Source organism: Ambystoma mexicanum, chromosome 3q (genome assembly GCF_040938575.1).
Source record: "Ambystoma mexicanum isolate Mex_15411 chromosome 3q, UKY_AmexF1_1, whole genome shotgun sequence".
Classification (NCBI taxonomy): domain Eukaryota; kingdom Metazoa; phylum Chordata; class Amphibia; order Caudata; family Ambystomatidae; genus Ambystoma; species Ambystoma mexicanum.
In genome coordinates this window covers 587,167,944-587,187,153 of record NC_090926.1, presented here as the reverse complement: position 1 = coordinate 587,187,153, position 19,210 = coordinate 587,167,944, and the positions used below count along the sequence as shown (strand labels likewise).

Here is a 19,210-nt window from a genome sequence, read left to right as displayed (position 1 = left end):
TAGCTTGATCATCCCTCTCCATACAATGCTTAGCCCATGCAATCAACTCATGTTTCTTCTCTGGTGGTACAGTATTGGGAGTGACAACCTTCGACCCCGCACCTTGATCAACTACAAGCGGCGCAGGACCACTTGGAAGAGTGGGGGCAGGCAAATTCAATGGAGGTACTGTTACAGGTGCGATAAGAAGAGGTGGAGGAGCTGGAGGAAGAGGAACATTAGGAGGAGCAGGAACAACGGGAGCAACAGCAGGTAGAGCAGGAAGAGCAGGAGGAAGAGGCAAAGCAGCAGGAAGAGGAACATACGGAGGTGGTGCAGAGGCACCAGGCCTTCGTTCATTTAACAATTTGTCTATGAATTCGTCGGAGACATGAAGGTCTTTAGAAGGATTCATTTTCTGTATTCCAAGTGAGAAAGCCCTATCCATATTCCTAGTCAATTTAGAATGTTTATCTTGGTCATACAATAATGCTTTTTCGGCGTTCGTCTTATGACGGCGCGCATGTTTTTCTCTACTTTTAAATTGCTGTAACGCTTCTTTTTTCCAATTCTGCAAAACATCAAATGCTGCAGGTCTAGCCTTTTTCTTTAATAGAATCGACTCTAAATATTCAATACGAGGGATTTCAAAACTACCATTGATTGGCCACTGAAGTTCGGAGGCATGCCTGGTTTGTCTGTGCCAAATGTCATTAAACACTATACTTCCAATGCCATGCTTACAGTACATAGTACACGCCGGCGACCCCTCCTGTGGTGCGAGACGGCTAAATTCCAAAGATTGTCTATCGCTGCGGAACAACGCCCTGAAGCAGGTAGACAATTTCCCAGGCATATCAAATTATTGGTGTTACCTGGTCAATAATTGTGTCTGCAGATACAATATCCCAAAATCAAATTATCAGGATTATATTAAGAGTCAGGTCACGACTCATCTGATCAAGCCTAAGGAGGTCCGATCGGATTTCAAAGAATCTTACCTAACTAATCTTAACTTGTGTGCAGTGATTTCAGCAAATCTGCCCGCCTCGATAAGTGGACCCTCGTCAAGATGCCGTTCTCAGACCACAAGCTAATCGTCCAGGGATCGGGTCGTGCAGCGCTGCTGAGGTGTCGCGTCTCATTCAGTGGGGCCCCTTTTTGTCACACCGTCCGATCCCGATCCGATAGCGAGGGTCAACCTTCGATAATCCGGCATCAATCTTGAGGGTCCCTATTCGGGTGCCAACTGTGAAAACAAAAATCAAAATATCGAGGCTGAGTACCCCAAAAGGAAATGCACCGAGCACGGGTTACAAAGGAACATACAAAGTACTTTATTTTATACTGAACAGTTTTCCAAGAAAAGAAACAGATAGCTATCGGCCCTCAGTACAACACAACGAACTCCAGCGTGGTTCAGTGTGTTCAGTGACAGACGCTGTACATTAGAATTCATTGCTCTTTTATACTATTTGTGAACACGATGTCCAACCCTACTTCGGGTTAATATTCCTCTAATACATTACTGATCTAGGGTTCATGTCGAGTTTGCATATCCACATGTAACTGGTTTGCTTTTAATATATATCTCAACAAGCCTACATGGCAACTGTGTGTTCTGGGATTCTTCATACAAATCTTTTCAAACATTAATACAATGTAGTTAAACATGTGTTCTCAGTTCAGTATTTGAATACATTGTTCTTAACATATGCTCGTGGATTAGTTTCATTGACGCGAGGAATCCTTTACACACAGGTCAACGAAGGACAAGGTCTCAGTTCACGACCTCAACAAGTGGCCTGCAGGCAAGTTACATATTAGCTACATGCAGAGGTCAAGACGGCCATGTTGTATTTCGGAATGACATTGTCCACCATTTTAACTCACAGGGTGACTTTACAAAGCGAACCTAAAATGGCGGATTGACCTAAAATGGCTGCTTACATTGATTTTAAGGTCAGGGCATTGCAACACGGATTTCTTCGCAAGTGACTTACAAGCAGCTTAGCGTAGGCCAATATACATATATTAATTGCAATAGGAGGCACAATATAATTTCTTATTTGACAGTTTTGCTGTGCCACTCCTGTCTGAGTACCATTTATTTGACTGGTCGGGTGGCGGGGGTCTTCTATTTCGTCTAATCCCAGGCCATGGTAGATGTCATATCTTTTCCCACGGCCCATGCTGTGTCATTAACATTATTCACTGTGTGTTCAGCTAGCGGTTCTGGTGACTCATGAGTAGCAGCAATATAAAGTGAGGTAGGGTCTCTGGTTGTCTGTGCATTAACATTTATTTGGTTGAGTTCATTTGGCCAAAAATAGTCACCATCATACTCATTAGTTTCATTGTCATTATACGAGTCTTTAGCAGCAATTGGAAGGAGGGGGGTTGTTGTGGTGTCATTAAAGTGCATCTTAGTGTAGGTTGTATTAGCATCAGCAGAATATTTTTCTTTCCACATTGTTTTTACCCCTGTCCATATTAGTACCAACCCTTCTCATATTAGCTGTGCCCTGCTCCCCCCCTTTTTCATTTCATGGACAACACATAGGAGGGTGAGTACCAGACCATGAAGAATAACATTGCAGACAACAAGACAGCAGAATACTTCAAAGCACATTCGACATTACTGTACTTATTGGCTCTATTGGCAATCCTATCGCTAACTAACATTAAGCCGTTGTCTGTGAGCACGCTCCTTTCGGCCATTGTGTTACCTGGAGGGGTGATATAAAATGGTTAAGTGACGAGGATACATTAATTCTTTACATTACATAGTTCATTACCATTTGTGATATTTTCCTTTTTACTCTCTTACTTGTTGCTATAAATCTTTCAATATAATACTTTTCTACTCATTCTACATTTTGCTTATACTAAGCTACTGACATCATTTCTTTATGTACACAATTTATTTGACCTTTTATTCGATTTGATGGAGAGTGCAGGAAAAAATACTATAAGGAATGTTGTTGAGAGGACATAAGAGCGAGAGAAAGAAAGAAAGAAAGAAAGAAAGAAAGAAAGAAAGAAAGAAAGAAAGAAAGAAAGAAAGCGAGAGAGAGAGCGTCATGCAAGCACATTCATATTCATTGTTTGTTTTACTCTTTTTGCAATTACTTTTCCACTTCATTGACTATTTCAGTGTTGCTTATTTACTCACACTGAAGGAGTGCACTATCGCGTGCTCTCCTCAAATCTGAGAGATGCCCCCAATATTTCAGTCCCTTGATTTTTACAGCTGTGGGTGGGCAATAAATGACCTCATAAGGTCCATGAAACCTCGGCGAGTTCCACCGCCGAACAAAACTCCTTACATATACATTGTCACCTGGCATTAATGGGCCCCCTGGACTGTCTGCGGCCGGCATTGCAGTGTCTGTCGCAGCTTTCTCAGTAAAGGGTGGTGAAATATATCACGCTATGCTACGTACTGCACGTGTCAACTGGGTAAGGTATTCCTCAAATTCTTCCCCCAGCACTGTGGCAGCCCGGTGCACATATGATGCTTTTCTTATTGGGGAGAGTGGCATATGAGTATGCCTGCCCGTCACAATTTCATGGGGGCTTAAATGGTGGTCTTTGCTTGGCTGCGTTCTGAATTGGAAAAGTGCCAGAGGCAGGCAATACACCCAGTTTTTCTTAAGTGTGTTGCACAACTTTGACAATTTACTTTTGAGAAGGCCGTTGATCTTTTCCACCACGCCGTTAGCCATTGGATGACAAATAGAACACAGTTTGTGCTTAACCCGTAGGAGTGATGTTACTTATTTGAAGAGGTCATTAACAAAAATGTGTGCCATTATCTGATCCTATTACATTGCAAATTCCCCACCTTGAGAACACCTCCCATACCAAAAACTTTGCAGCACACTTCGCATCCGAGTAGGGACATGGTCCTGCCTCCACCCACCTTGAGAAGGGGCATACCACCAAAATCAAATACCTTGCCCGATTACATCTCTCCCCCATGTCCGCATAATCAATGTGGAGCTCGCTGAAGGGCCCCACAGGACACAGTAGAGTTCCTCGCAATGTTCTTAGGGTCATCCCTGAACTGTTTGTTTGGCATGTGGTGCATTCTATGGTGAATTTTGACAGATGTTCCTGCAGGTTGGGAACGAACCAGTGCCCTTGTATGTCTGCTGCGATATGTTGTTTCGCTACATGGGCCGGGAAATGCAGCTGCTGGAACGCTACTTCCAATAGTTCCACTGGCATCACTAACTTCCCAGTCACTTCCTGTCTCCAGTTCAGATCTGACGGTGATTGCTTGCACCCTCGTTTGGCCAACAACTCTTGCTCTTCTATTGGTGCTCTCCTCTGTAACTCTATTATTTATGTTATTGGTGTATTGCTATGCCCGTCTTCTACTGGTTGTGCGGTGAGCGTTTTGACAATGCATTCAATTGTTGGAGGTACATTGAAATATTAGGCGTCTTTCGCTGCTGCGTCTGCTGCCGCGTTTCCCACTGAGATTGCATCTGTGTTGTTAGTATGGGCTTGGCATTTCACCACCGCCACTACTGATGGTTCCGCTAGTGCTTCTATTAGTTCATTTAGTAATGCAGCATGTTGTACTGCCTTCGAAACCATCTTCGTCGCCATCGTGATAATCCTGAATGTACTATCGTTGTGGCATTTGCTGAATCCGAATATATGGTCACTGCGCATCCTTTTGCTGTATGTAGTGCTTCAATTAATGCCACCAGTTCCACCACTTGTGCGGAGTAATGAGAAGGGAGGCATTTTTGGACAACCGTTTCATAATTGTCCTCTTCCATTCTTACCACTACCATCCCCACATGTCTTTCCCCTGTTTCAGTGTCTATGAATGCTGACCCATCTATGAAGTATATTTTTCCTTCCTGTAATGCATTCTCACTTGCTCTAGGGATATCATCTTCCTCTCCCTCATATGTAGCACAGTCGTGTTCCTGCATGACTTCTAAAGTGCATGGTTCTGTGATGAACGTGGCTGGATTTACTGTTTTACACCTGACCACATGAACATTTGTGCTGGATATTATTATTTCATAAACTGTTGCCCTCTGTGTTGTCAATGTTGATTTGGATCTTTCTAAAATCGCAAAGAGTGAATGCTCCGCGTACAGCATTACTGAGCAGCCCATTACAATTGTGGTGCTTTTTTCAATGGCGAAGGCCGCCGCAGCGAGAGCTTGTTCGCATACGAAGTGGCCTTATATTACTGCGCCCAGCGTTCCGCTGTACCAGGCCAATGGCTTGTGGCCTAATGACGTTTTCTGTGTCAATACTGCAGTCATCAGTGTGCCATTGCAGTGTGAAAATAGGTAAAATTCCCTGTCATAATCTGGGCTTGCAAGAACCGGTGTGTGTGTGATCAGGTCTTGCAACTTGAAGTACTGCTTCATCATGTCATGTGTCCATTTTATTAGGGCATTATTCTTTGGGGACTCTTTTAGTGCTTGCAGCAGTGGATGCGTGTATGCCACATAATCAAGTATCCAGGCGCGGCATTAATTACAGATGCTGAGAAACTTTTGCATGTCTTTTACTGTTTTTGGTATTATCATGTGGCGTATGGCAGCTGCTCTGTCAGGAAGTATTCTTTTGCCATCTTTAGATATTAGTTGCCCTAGTTACAGAACCTCGGCTAGGCAGTATTGCAATTTTCCTTTATCTACCTTATATCCTTTTGTAGCTAGCAAATTCAACAGTGTTACAGAATCTTCTCTACACTGTTGTTCGCTTTTGCTGCAGATGAGCAAATCATCTACATACTGTATTATCGTGCTCTCTACATCAATATTTCCAAGACCTTCATGTAAGATCCTATTGAAAATGCTGGGGCTTTCACAATACCCCTGCGGTAACCTGCAATGTTTGTATCTGTTCCCCCCTAGCGTGAACGCCGTGAGGTACTGAGAGCTTGGGTCGAGTGGGATTGAAAAGAAAGCGTTTTTCAGGTCTACCACATGTGGCCTCTTTGGGTATGCTGCATAGTATTGATGCTGGGTTAGGCACTAATGGGAACTCTTTCTGGATGACGTCATTGAGTGGGCGGAGATCTTGTATCATTCTCCATGCCCCTCCTTTTGCTTTTTTGATCGGGAAAATCGCCATATTACATGGGGAGTTGGATGGGACTATTATTGCTTGTTTTAGTAGAGCACTGTGATGAGATCATAAATGTTTATTAAACTGTCTGCAATTGAAACCTTTTTATGGTAAAGTGCCTGTGTTTATGTATGCAGAAGGACTTCACTAGTTGCTTGGTTGTTGGTTGCTAGGTAACCAAGGAAGAAATCAAAGAGGCAGAGAATGACAGTTTCTGTTAGGCATACTGAATAGAGTCGGAGTGAAGTTTCAGTAATTCCTGTTAAAGAGATATTTGCGCTGTTGCGCTATAAGAAGTTTTCTAGAATTAACATGACGCGACTAACGTTCGCCCAGTGATCGTGCCTGAGAGGGGAAAGTCACTGTTACGTTTCAACACTGCTTGAGAGCGAAAGGCACTGTTGCGCTTCACCACGGTCTGAGAAGGGAGAGGAGCCATTGCTCTATAATACTGCCTGAGGGGGCGAAGGCGCCGTTGCGCTTCATCACGGTCTGTGAAGGGAGAGGAGCCGTTGCTCTATAATACTGCCTGAGAGGGCGAAAGGCGCCGTTGCGCTTCGACTATGCCTGGGAAGAGGAAGGCACTGTTGTGCTTCCATGCTGCCTGAAAGGGGGAAGACGCCGTTGCGCTTCGGTCTAGGGACAGATCCACTGATGAGAACACAGCTTATCGCCATGTACAGCGGTAGGAAAGTCTCCTTCCTGGGGGGAAATTGATCCGCTGATACAGTGTATGAAAGCTGGAGGCGTGTCTCATTGTTGACCGAGAGAGAAGGTGAGGAAGTTCCTTCCTGATCATCTGACTGCCAGCTGATGTGAAGATCAGTTGAAACGACGGTAAGAGGAAGCGGGATTTGTTATAGTGAGAGCCTTAAAAGGGACGTAGTCAGCAAACTCACAGGTTATAAGGAAACAGATGATACAGTAAAGGGAAAAGGCTATTTAAAGAGAGAGAGAAGCGAAAGGATCAAGATCTTCTGCTTGAGCATTATAATGCTTGTAACTCACTGTGGTGTTGGGGGTAATACGTTGATACAGTGAAAATTATATTCCACAGTCCCTGATCTTTAAAACTCAATAAGAAAAGACACATAATGATAAAAGGCTTTATTACAACAGAATTCACAAATGAAAACAAGCAAGTGAAAAGCCTAATAAAGGAAAGAGAAATAAAGAACTAAGAAGAGGAGAATAAAATGAAGACAAAGGAAAACAACAGAAAGAAAAATAGAAAGAAAAGGACATAAAGTTTTTAAAACCATAAAGAGACAGAGAAACAAGAATTGAGGCTGAAATACTATATGAACAGTGAGAGTTTACAAGGTTACTTACCTGAACATTCTTTGAGAGAGAATAAATTGGCAGAGAAGTTATTTCTTGAAGAATCCAGTTGAAAGACGTATCCTTTTTTCCTAAAACTTAAAGAAAGAAAAGAGTTCTGGTTAATAAAATTATTGGGTGTCGTACTTAAACCCATAAAACTACTTACTGCTTCCATCTCTTTATTACATCTATTACAAGCAACTTACAACAAGCACTTTTTGTTTCTCTGATCCCTTCTTCTGCTTCCTTTGATAGTGGGTACTGCTTAACCTTTCGGTGTATGGCACCTGGCTTCAATTCTATTTTAATGGGCATTACTTCATGCACTAACCCTACATCATGGGGGCCTGTTGTCCAAATCTCAGGCAGTACTCTTTCCATGTCTTCCTCAAATATTGTGGGCGGCACATTGACACTAGTCATGAGTGGGTTGTGTATCTCCCTGTATTGAATCATGATGTTGCATGGTATACTTATTTCCATTATTATTTCCCCATCACTCTCATTGTCGGTGAAAAGCTCTTCATCAGTTAAATCGCGCAACATTATGTTTGGTTCTATACATAGTACTGTTTTCCATTCTCATTCATGTGTGTCCAGTCCTATCACAGCGATACGTTTGCTTGAGACCTGAACCCCCTCTAGATCAATAGACAAATGGTTCCTGGCACAACGTCTGTATTTACAATTGGATGAAAGATAAAGTCTGAGGGCACCCTCCATTCCTTTCTTGTTATTTCTGGCACCACTCAAGCTAACACTCTGATGCCGTAAATGAACATGTCCATGTCAATGGGCACCCCTCTTACTGCAACTTCGTTTGTCATAGTACTGATCATCCATATTGCTCGTACAGGCCATACTCCTGGGGTAGAACATGCTATTCCCTGCTCGGTAAAAGAGATAGTCATATTTACCATACTCAACAAATCTCTTTCCCAGCAAATTGATTGGTGCGTCTTCGTGATACAGTAAGTGTGCGCGCACTGTTCTCCCCCCCCCACTGTTATGTCAAGATCTTTTGTGTAAGGAACTTTTAAAATAGCCCCAGAGAACCCCTGCATTTCCAAATTTCTTCCCGAGAGCGGAAACCGCCCTTCCATGAGACATGATTTTTCCGCTCCTGAGTCTACCATAAAGATAAACTGCTTGTTTCCTATGTCTGCTTCCACTAGTGGTTCCTCTTCGGCACGTAGGGTAGTGGATAGGACTGGACACGCAAGTGCTCTCTGTGGGCTGTCCTAATCTGTGTAAGTCTCAGTTCCTGGCATTGAGAAAACGTTATCTCTTACTACCACTGTGCCGCGAAAAGGTGCAGGTGCACCATTAGCTGAGGTTGCAAAAATGTTATTATTTGCGTTCCCTATTGTATTTTGTCTGGCCATAGGCTGCTGCGCTTCCCTCTGTTGTGGCTGCTGTTGCTGGGGTGGCTGTCTTTGCTGCATTTGGAGCTCATTATAATATTGATCATTTTGCCCACCCCCTCCCATAGGTAACCCGTAGGGGCTACCTGGGTGTGGATGTCCGTATTGCTGTTCATTTCCCATATGGGGCTGTCCTTGAAAGTAACCCACAGGTCGCATTCTACAATCTGTTGAATAGTGCCCCCATCTTCTACAATTCCAACATGACCCTTGTGGTCCTCCTCTCATCCCGGGCCCGCCAATCCTTTGTTTCGCATTCCTCCGAATCCCCCTCTTTGTCCCCTGTACCCACCTCATCCTCGTGTTTGTCTTCCTTTGCCATTGGGGCCCTCCGTACTGCTCCTCTCTGTCCCACTGTTCTTGTCCTCCTGCAGCCCATGTTGCGGCCATTCTGGCTGGTGTATTTCCCGCGCCGTCATCCCCACTGCTTCTTTCAGTTGATGTGGTTGCCTTCAGCGCTGCCACCTTCACTAACTTATTGTGTACTAATTTTGCTTCGTCTGCCAACCTTTTCTGCGCTATCTCCTTTTCTGTTTCTTTGATCCTCCTACAATGGTGTACAATTATGCTTTGAATCTCAGCCCAGCCCTTGGCTTCTATCCAAGCTATTTTATCCAAGGCCTTCTGTACCTCCTTCGGAAGCACCTTTTTAATTATGAAATAGAACAGGGCGGTGGATTGATCCCACGCTGTACCCGTTTCACTTCTCCACAGGTCTTGCACCCAGAGGATGAATTGCGTAGGCTCCTCCTCCTCTCCCATCGTGCACTGCATCACTAAGTGTAAATCCGGAATGTCTGCAAACGTTTGCCACAATATATCCCATACCTGTGCTCTAATGTTATTGAATGGCGATCCATCATGGCGGTCACAGCTCATGGCCACTCCCGGGAACCCCGCCTTCACCCACATTGCGACTGCTTGATCACCAACAGCGGACACCAACAAACTTTTCACATCCACTATTGCTAATGGGACTCCTGCTGTGTTCTTTTCAAATGCATGTATCCATTTCCCCGCCCCACCCGAGAGTGGGGGGAGAAGTTTCAACAGGTTGTTCTTATCCATTTGGGCCCACGGAATGTAGTGCGGACTTCCTGCCCGTTCGTGTATCAGTGGCATTTGTAATTTGTGCTTTCTTCCTGTTTTACTTAGCGTCCCCTTCTTTGTCTTACTCACCAGCATGTTTCTTACTCGTTGTCTTAACCTGCCTTGCCATCTTGGTGGCACAATTTCATCTAGTTCATCGATATGGAATGGCAACGGGGATCCCACCACCGCTACCCCTTCTTCGTATTCATCCAAATCGCTCCATACCTCATCTACTGCTTCTTCCTGCTCCTTTTCTTCTTGTCCTCCCCCAAGCTGGCTGTCTGGGGTTGTTGGTCGTATTATTCTCACAGGCTTACCGTTTAAATGGAACAGAAACTCTCCCGATTGCCACTCCTGCTCTTGCCCTCTTGGTATTGGCGCTGACTGCGATGGCGTTGGTGTCGCTGGTGCCGATTCTCCAGCAACACTTGGTGGGGGCATGAGGTCTGCTGCTGCCAATGGTGGCACTTCCCCTGGCAACATCTGGCCCCTATCGCATAACGCTCTTAATCGTGTTGTTTCTATCTGCGCGTGTGCAAGCTGTCTGTCTAGGTCCCTAGTTAGTCTTGCTAAATTCACTCGTGGGGCGCTAGTAAGGCCGTAAAGCCCCCCTCTGTCATACGGGGGTGGTGCAGTGGCTGCTGCCTCTGCTGGGGTGGTTGGGGTTGGGCACGTACTGACGCTTGCTGTATTCTACTGCAGGCCTTGTCATCAACGGGTATATTTTAGTAGTATCACTCTCAGTTGTGGTTGTCGTACATTCTCCTCTTGCTGTCCCACCTATCTCATCTGATGCCTTCTCTTTCTCGACCGTTTTGTCTGTACTTACCTCACCTGCGGGCGTTATCTCCTCAAACATTCGCCACAAATCTAACACTTCCCTCCTGTTCTGTAACTGTTTTCCGTTATATCTCGCCAGCAAATGTGTGGATACCAGAGCCAGCAGCCTCTTATCAAAAGACCCTCCTTCTGGCCATATGGGTGTTACGCTATCTCCCTTTATCTCCATTACCCACTGATCATGGTACTTCTGTATCTTCTCACTATACAATGGGAGATGTTGGCAAATGTGCGCTAATGGCGTTATTCCCCCCATGATAATACAATTTCCTGCGTGCAGACACACAGGCGCTTGGTTGACACTCTTCTCACTTTAATGTTTATGCAACCTTCTTCTTACCTTTTTGTTACCAACACTTTTTCAACAACCTTTCCCCTTTTCACTACTTACTGAAACCGTTAATTATTTCAATTATGGACATTCGTCATTTACCATTACTTAAAACATTTTCGTATACATTGCATTTTCAATTTTCTTAATCAACCTTAATTTTCTTTTTCAACTTATATACGCATAAACAGTTACTAGCAGATCAACATGTAACACCTTGACACTCGTGAAAACATGAAACGTAAAAACATATACCATTTAACATATACTACCTGCGCGCTTTTACTCCCCTTTTCCACTTACTTTAGTTTGTTACCCCCTGCTCTAGTTTACTCATGTACTCCCCACCTCTTACTCCCTCTCACTACCTTACCCAGAATTCTGTTTACACAGAAAAAGAATATTCTAAATTACTACTCCGAGTCTACTACATATACGAGACTCTTACTATTTTCTCTTTATCTTCACTTATTTATCTGCACTGGACGAGACAATGCTATGCGGCGCCGCCTTCTACCCCATTCGGGCTAGGCTTCCTCACTCTTCTCTTACTTCTTTATCTCAGCAAAATCTAATGGCCATATAAAGGATAGATCAGAAAAGCATCAGTATCATTCACACAGACCCTAACTTCCTTTTTGCCCACTCTGTTACATGTTCCCCATCTTCCTTAACCCTTCCCTTACCTCTTGGGAACTTTCGCAACCGGTACTCACGTGTTTAGTCGGGTGGTCCGAGAGTCACCGTTCACGGTCTATCCACAATCTGGTCTGCAACCCAACCAAGCCGTGGCCCGCCTCGGCGAGCAGCTTTTTCAGTTGGGTATTCGTTAACCGGGAACCCTTGGCCCCTTCGCGTTGTGCGCATAGGCTGGTCGACCGCGGAGCCAATGGTTTTGCTGGGGGGCATCCCTGATCTCGCCGCACGGCACAGGCCTCGAGGCACCTTTCCCAAATCACGTTGCAGGGGGTCACCAAATGTAATAGCCCTCCCCGTCTTAAACGTGCAATAAGAATGAATGAGACACACCTCAGAAGGGGAATGAGGCTAAGAGAACAGGTTGCAAGAGTTCAAAATGTTTTATATAGAATTGGCATCCAAAGAACTCTGCTGCCTGAGAGCGCCCTGGCCAACGTTTCAATTACATCACATTATAAAGAGAAAAATCATCATAGATGACGCAATCAGCATAGGGTACTAAGTCAGTGCAGGATTGGGTAGACATTATAGTACTATATGTTGTAGAGGCACTGTTTCATCCGGATTTGTTTGCTCCTTTGGCCGGAGGGTGAACATCACGTGGTCCGCCTGTCAGCGTCCAGGAGGGGTGAAAGTCAGGTTGCTGTGAAGCAGGGTGGCCACTAACTAAGCTAACATAATACATCTTAGTGAAGCATGCACTAAATAATGATCATTGCAACTCTTCTGAACAAATCATTGTAAACCTATAAACTTCATTCATGTATTTACATCATTAATAACTGAGGCTTTTATGGGGCATCAGGTTAAGGGTTTTGACCAACATGATAACATTGATTGAAGCGAGGGTCTGGGCTCATAAAGAATCTAAGGCAGGTTGGCATTTGTTCATAGTGAGAGACAATATACTGCAACAAAGGTCTAGTTTGTTAGTTGGGGGCCCGTTAGGTGGGCATCGTGGCGAGGTTGCATATCTGGTACATCAAGAGAATACCTTGCAGGGACACAGGGTTACACTGGCAGTAATTTTCCAATAGCGAGGGTGAGGGGGCATGGACAGATGTGTGGAGATGGATGAGCTACAGAGCCTGGCTCAAGCCGGTTCACAAGCGGGGCAGTGATCTCAGAGGAAGAGTGAGATGTTACATTTGTTCTTTTTTGCAATTACCTCCGGCTTGAGCGTGAGAATGGGGCTGCAGAGTTTTCCAGACACAGTGAGAGAAAAGGTAGGGGCCATGTGCGTGGCGCTGCAAAGGGGAGAGAAGCCTTTTCGTATTATCTAGTTACCAAGATGGAGTCAAGGGGGCACAAAATGGATGCCCTGTGTCCTGCACAACAGCCCCATCTACGCAAGTGCCAACCGATGCTGGCATTACATAAGGGCAACGGGGGCACTCCCCACCATTGGAGGCACATGGTCCAAGTTTGTACTAAAGGAAGGGAGGGACGGGGGGCCTACTGGCCCCTCACTCCCACACAGCAGTAATAGAAAGTAACCTCCACTTCACAACTGTTAAAAATGCAGCTAATACAAGACAGAAATCTATGGTCCCAGAAATGATGAACTCTCTCCTGGACAAGAGCACCTCGTGCAGAAGAGTACTCCATCATGACAATACAGACTTCACTGTAACACTGAAACACTGGCACCTCACACAAGTAAGGACATCCCTGCTAAGGCGACACTAACTGCACATCTGATAGAGCCGCACCTTGCATAGGGCAGCAGCACTCCAATAGCAACCAATTGATTTGCTTCCAGTGGGAAATCGGTCAGAAGGAGCAGGGGGGCTGCCAATGTGGCCTCCCTGTGAGGGATTGCAATTGCATTGTTCAGTGGTAGGCACAGGAACCCAGACAGGTGCGGGTTGCCGTACTTAACACCGCATCATGCGGTGAATTAACTTAAATCTTAACTGGTTGCACATGCGCGAACAACTTAATCCGTAATGATAGCCATCATAAATAATATGTCAGCTGTCATTACTACAGATCCATTAGGAGTTGGCCTGCTCACTGCACGCGCAAAATAATGGGCATATGCTGAGGTAACCAAGCCCTTCCACCCACATCCTTCTTGTGATGGAGGAGGAAACTGAGGCGGATTCCCTGCACACAGCGGTGAAACAGATCTCCCCTCCGCGCCCCGCTCGGTGTGGGGAACGGGTTCCAAAATTATACGGATGCATGAAAACATGCAGAAAATGTGTCGGTGCATGTGTCCCCACACCCTTTAAATTATATGGCCTCTGTAAACTGAAGCCCTAAAAGGTCAATATAAATTCAGTGATCGAAGTGAGCGGGAACGGTCGGGAGCGGTGTTCCACTACTTTTCTGTTTACCATTCCTGTACTTTTTACTACCATATTCACCATTCTATACAGAGGATTTGTGCGTTCATGTCCCTGTTAAATTGTGATAGGAGCCTTAGTTACTAGTCACTTAGACTATTGCAATGCCCAGCCGGAACACCCTGTCACATGTTGCACTATGCTTCTGCCTACCGTCTTCCCCTGCTGAGACCACAGTGCCACTACTTTTTTTCGGTACACTGCTACCACTGCAATGCATGACTCACACAGGACAACCAGTGATCGAAGTGAGCAGGAATGGTCGGAAGTAGTGTTCCACTACTTTTATTTATTTTTTCTGTTTGCAGTTCCTCTACTTTTCACAACCATATTCACTGTTCTATACATAGGATTTGTCCATTCATGTCCTCGTGCAAGTGTAAAGTTGTAATCAGAGCCTTAGTTACTGGTCACTTAGCTATTGCAATACCCCGGCCGCAACACCTTGTCACATGCTGCACTATGCTTCCGCCTACCCTCTCCCCTGCCGAGACCACAGTACCACTACTTTTTTTGGTACACCTCTACCACTGAGGACAACACAACTTGATGGTGGCCGACATTGCAACACTGAAGTGCATTTCATACGAGACAGGCTTCTACTAATGCCATAATTAGGTGATAAGATAATGTAAAGTGGTTACATATAGGGTCATATAGGGTCATTTGTATTGGCCCCGCTGCACAAGGCTCAGTAATACTAGAGCGTGGTTGTGTTGCTAGTTGGATAGTGGGTGAGGCAGATGCGAAACCTGTGTGGATGATGGGTGCTTGTCTGAAGGGCCCGAGAACTGGGTGATATTCTGCTTCTATGGGTTTGGTGGAGATTTTCCACTCTGCAACAATGGACATTATTGACACTAGCACCCGACAGGAACAGGGCGTGTGGTGATTGTTCAGCAGCTAAACACCCTCCAAACCTGCAGCCACGAATGCTGATGCGTGGGCAATAGAAAATAATGCTGCGCCACATGATCCTGAAGTCCTGCCACAGCCCATGTGTACAGGTAGCCAGGGTCTCTCCAGCCACCACTGTAAATGTGAATCTAAGCAACACCTTGGGCCTCTGCAGCCCTTCCATTGGTGGTTGCAAAGAGATACATAGTCGCGCCACATGAATCCTGCCCCCCCCTGAAACTGTATTCATAGGTTCCGGAAAACCGGGCAAGGGCCCAGGGCACACATAAGGGGGAGGGGCACAGCAGGGTCAGCTTGGTAAATCTCCCACATGGGTGAGAACGGAGCCCTTCATTAAAAGGGGCACTTGCCGGCCAGAGTCAAGGGTAATAGCCTGCACAGATCCACCAAGCACCCATTAAGCAGCCAATGCCTAAATACATTCTCATTTATATGACTACCAATTCAACACTCATGCCCTCTGGCCACATCCTGAGAAAACAATCGAAACACAAGGAGTATCGCTCACTCTGGCCTCGAGTGTCACTTCACCCCACATTTATTGCTGGTCAAAAATAAATGGCTGGATCCCTCTGAAAGCTCACATGCACTTAAAAAAGATTACATCTGCTTTTGCGAAACTGCCAGGCCATAACAACCATGCGCTGGCCTGTTGGTTCACTATCTGATCAGGTAATAGTTACTCATTACTCCCCCCCTGTCCTCTGAAACCCTGTAAAGCCAATTGTTCACAGACACTCAGAATTCACTTCGCGAACTTTTGGCTGCAGAGTTTAATACATTTATAAAGAGAGAGAGAAGAATGGGCTTGCTCTCACACTGCGCACCCAATTGAAATAACAAGCACAATTGCTATTAATGTTTGTTGGTTTTAATCAACACCGTTGCAGCCTGACACGTGTTTCGAGCTTCCTGCTCTTCCACTGAGGCTGCATATACGTAATTGTAAGTAGAATTGTTCAAGCAAAACCATATGATGTGTCATGTATCTTGGTTGTTGTTTGCCAACCCCACTTGCCCTGGTTCATTTGGGTTTGGGTTGCGATTGTTTTATTATTTCTCTCAAATCTAACATTTATGATGTGAGAGCAAGCCCATTCTTCTCTCAATTCAATTTCTTAGTGGCTAATCTGGCAGGTTCCCACTACTGCTCTCACCCGCAGCCCATTCAAACCCATATAACTTGGTGTCAATGCGCTGTACCCTGCAGGGCCTTTTTCTGCCAACCTTTCTCTCATTTCATTAGGTCAACGAGGCACAGCAGCTGACTCTCAACCCTTATATTGTTTCCTTTGTTTCTGGTAGCCAACATGGCTTTAACCGCAGAATACATCTTAACAAGAGAAGATGATATCAAGGCTTTATTTGCCCCAAGGGGCTCCACTTGGAAACCCATTTAAAAGAATGACCTCTGAATCAGAGGATCTTAGATTCAAATTTATTAAACTTGAACGACTTAGCATCAGAGAGATTAACACATTTTGGGAGAAGACCACTCTCACCCATTACCTACAAGAAAAGAAAATATCCAGGGGTCTACGCATATTGTTTCTGCCAGATTGTGAAGATCTGTTAGATAATGACCTTGCAATTGATTGGCAAAACAATCTAACAACAAGTTCAAATAATATGTTAAAGTTACTTATTGAACATGCAAAGAGAGCACATGATCGGATTGTTATTCAAATTGATTCCTTAAAAGAAGATATTGCACTATATGATGCACCCAGTGCTACCATTGACAAGAATTATAAAACTCTATACACCCGCCTACCTAAGCATCAGGATGAAGTCAAACTACGAAAGTCACGCAAGTTTTCACGAGATGACAGGGATTACCGTGATAATAGGGTGTATACCTACCAACCGAAATATGACCAAGTGTCTCGTTCTCGCACCAGCAGTTTGGCATCATCTCCAGCTAGTTCAGAAGTTGATAGCGATGGAGACAAACCAAACTCTGAAGTCGATTCCGAAGTAGCCTCAGCTAGCTCCGAGATTAATCCCTCTGATGATACCGAGCTCATAGAAGGTGAACATACACCTATCATTCAACCTACGCCTTTTTTAGAACAAATACGCAGGTGCAAGAAAGGCAACCGTCAAGCAGCATTAGCAGCCTTAAAAAAGGTTCGATTCCAAATACCCCTAGTTGGAAATACTGCAATCCCAGACCCAAGCCTCGGGGCACAAGGGGCGGCCAACCAACCAAGCGTAAACGCCCCACCCGTCCAACGCAGAGTCACACGGGCATCGTACCAACAAACTCTCAGGAATCAGACAAGATAGATGTAATTCACAATTTGAGTAGTTATTCGCTCTCCTCTGACGAATGCGCAGTCCTCAATCGAGGACTTTCCTTTGCACCAACTGGTTTCAATGAATATGTTCAAATTCAGATTGACTTATTCAAATTTATTCACAGATTAAAGTTTAAAAAATTCTTTGCGACTCAAGTAAAGTACTACAAAAGCAAGCCCCAAGAACTCCAACCGTCCAACATCACATTACAAACCATGTTGATTACTCATGTATTAATATTGTAACGCTCACCTGATTCCCACGGAGGCGCGGGTCTTGGCAGGAAGGTGTCTGTGACTCGAAAAGTGATGTGCAGGACTTGATTGGCTTCTGGGGTCGAACCTCTTCACACTGTGTGTCGAACTCGAAGAGTGAGGTTTCTTAGATAGGTGAATGCTGGGCTCTCCATCTGCGTCTGGTGCAGGGTGCCGTTGCCAGTTCCTTCACTGGTGAAACATTGGCCTCTTGAATTCAGAGGATGGTTACCGCTGTTATCTGCACGAACGGTGAGTTTCTGGACACCTTTTGTCTTTATAGTCTTTAAATGCGTGGCACGTTAATATTGAAGACTCTGTATAATGCTTTTCCCTTACGTATTGCAGGACTCTTGGGATGGAAGATGGAGTGAAGCGCCTGGAAATTCGTAAGTATGGCAAGCGCTCTAGCTGTCTCTTTCCTTGCAGCTTAGTTCGTGTTAAAGAGACGCCGGAGTATTCGCAGGCGTTTTATTGCGACGAGCGTGATGGGCGTGAGTAAATACCTGCTTAATGTCGTTTTCTTTTGTCTTTCAGATGTTGGTTTGCAGCGCCGGAGTCAGCAGAATGCTAGTAAGTTTTAACTATACTTTGTCTTCTCAGGCGGCGATGCAGAATGAAGAAATCCGGAATTCACGGCGTGCCGGTAAGTATAACAATGCTTTTGTCTTTGCAGGCGAAGGTGCAGCGTGAAGACACGGCCGCTGCTGATGGATCAGGTGAGAAAGCACCGTGTGTAGAGTTTGTCTTGCTAACCTGTTGTTTCTTGTCTTTTGCAGGTGCTGATGTTGACTGGATACAGGAATGGTAAGTATAATTCTTGCAGGTTCAGGATCGAAAGAGGAAAGGCTGGAACAGACTCGGTGAGCGTTCTGCTGCAGATGCAGAATAACGCAAAGCACGTTTCATCTATCGGGTGTGGTTTAAATAGCCTTGGAGTGATGAGGCGTCTTCTTCCACGGCCCCGCCTAGGTAAGAAAAGAGTTCCAGTTTCCAGAAGAGTTCCAGTGCTGTATCCAGGGAGTGGAGCTGCCCCACCCAGGTAAGAAAGTAGTTCCTGTTCACAGAGGGCTTCTAAGTGGCTGGTAAGTAAGCAGCATGGTCTGCTGCAGGTAAGTCCACCCAAGCACTTTCACACCAATTATGAGCCCGGCGCTTCCAGTGCCGGGACCGATGGTTTTGATGAGCCTGGTGCCACCGGCGCCAGGACAGGGTCCAAAAGGTCCCAGTAGGGACCGGCTGGTGCCTAGGATTAGGGTTAGGGGCCTGCTCCCAAGGACGTTGGGCTGGTCCTGGCTCCTTGGGAACAGTGATCATGACAGCACCCCCCCTCAAGGCCCCTCCTAAGCGTGTCTTCTCCGGGGGCTTTGGCTTGTTGGGGTGATTCAGATGGAATTTCTTGACCAGACGAGGTGCGTGGACATATTCTGAGGGTTCCCAAGACCTCTCCTGGGGGCCGTATCCTTTCCAATCAACCAGATAATATAACTTAGATTTGGAGATTTTGGAATCTAGGATGTTCTTCACTTCGAATTCAAGATCTCCATCTACTAAAACCGGTTCTGGAAGTTCAGTCAATCGGGTTTC

The 19,210-nt window shown here is 45.3% G+C and overlaps 1 protein-coding gene and 1 long non-coding RNA gene across 2 annotated transcripts in view; one reads left to right on the top strand and one right to left on the bottom strand.

Annotated features, from left to right (window-relative positions):
• The window catches only part of SHISA8 (shisa family member 8), a 284,879-nt gene that overhangs the window by 167,479 nt on the left and 98,190 nt on the right, over positions 1-19,210 (top strand). The window lies entirely within an intron of this gene.
• The window catches only part of LOC138582778 (uncharacterized), a 101,835-nt gene continuing 84,486 nt past the window's right edge, over positions 1,862-19,210 (bottom strand). The window contains exons 2-3 of the long non-coding RNA XR_011305077.1: positions 7,423-7,508; positions 1,862-2,708 (exon numbers count right to left, since the gene is read on the bottom strand). This is a non-coding gene — a long non-coding RNA (uncharacterized lncRNA). The remainder of the gene's footprint in view (positions 2,709-7,422; positions 7,509-19,210) is intronic.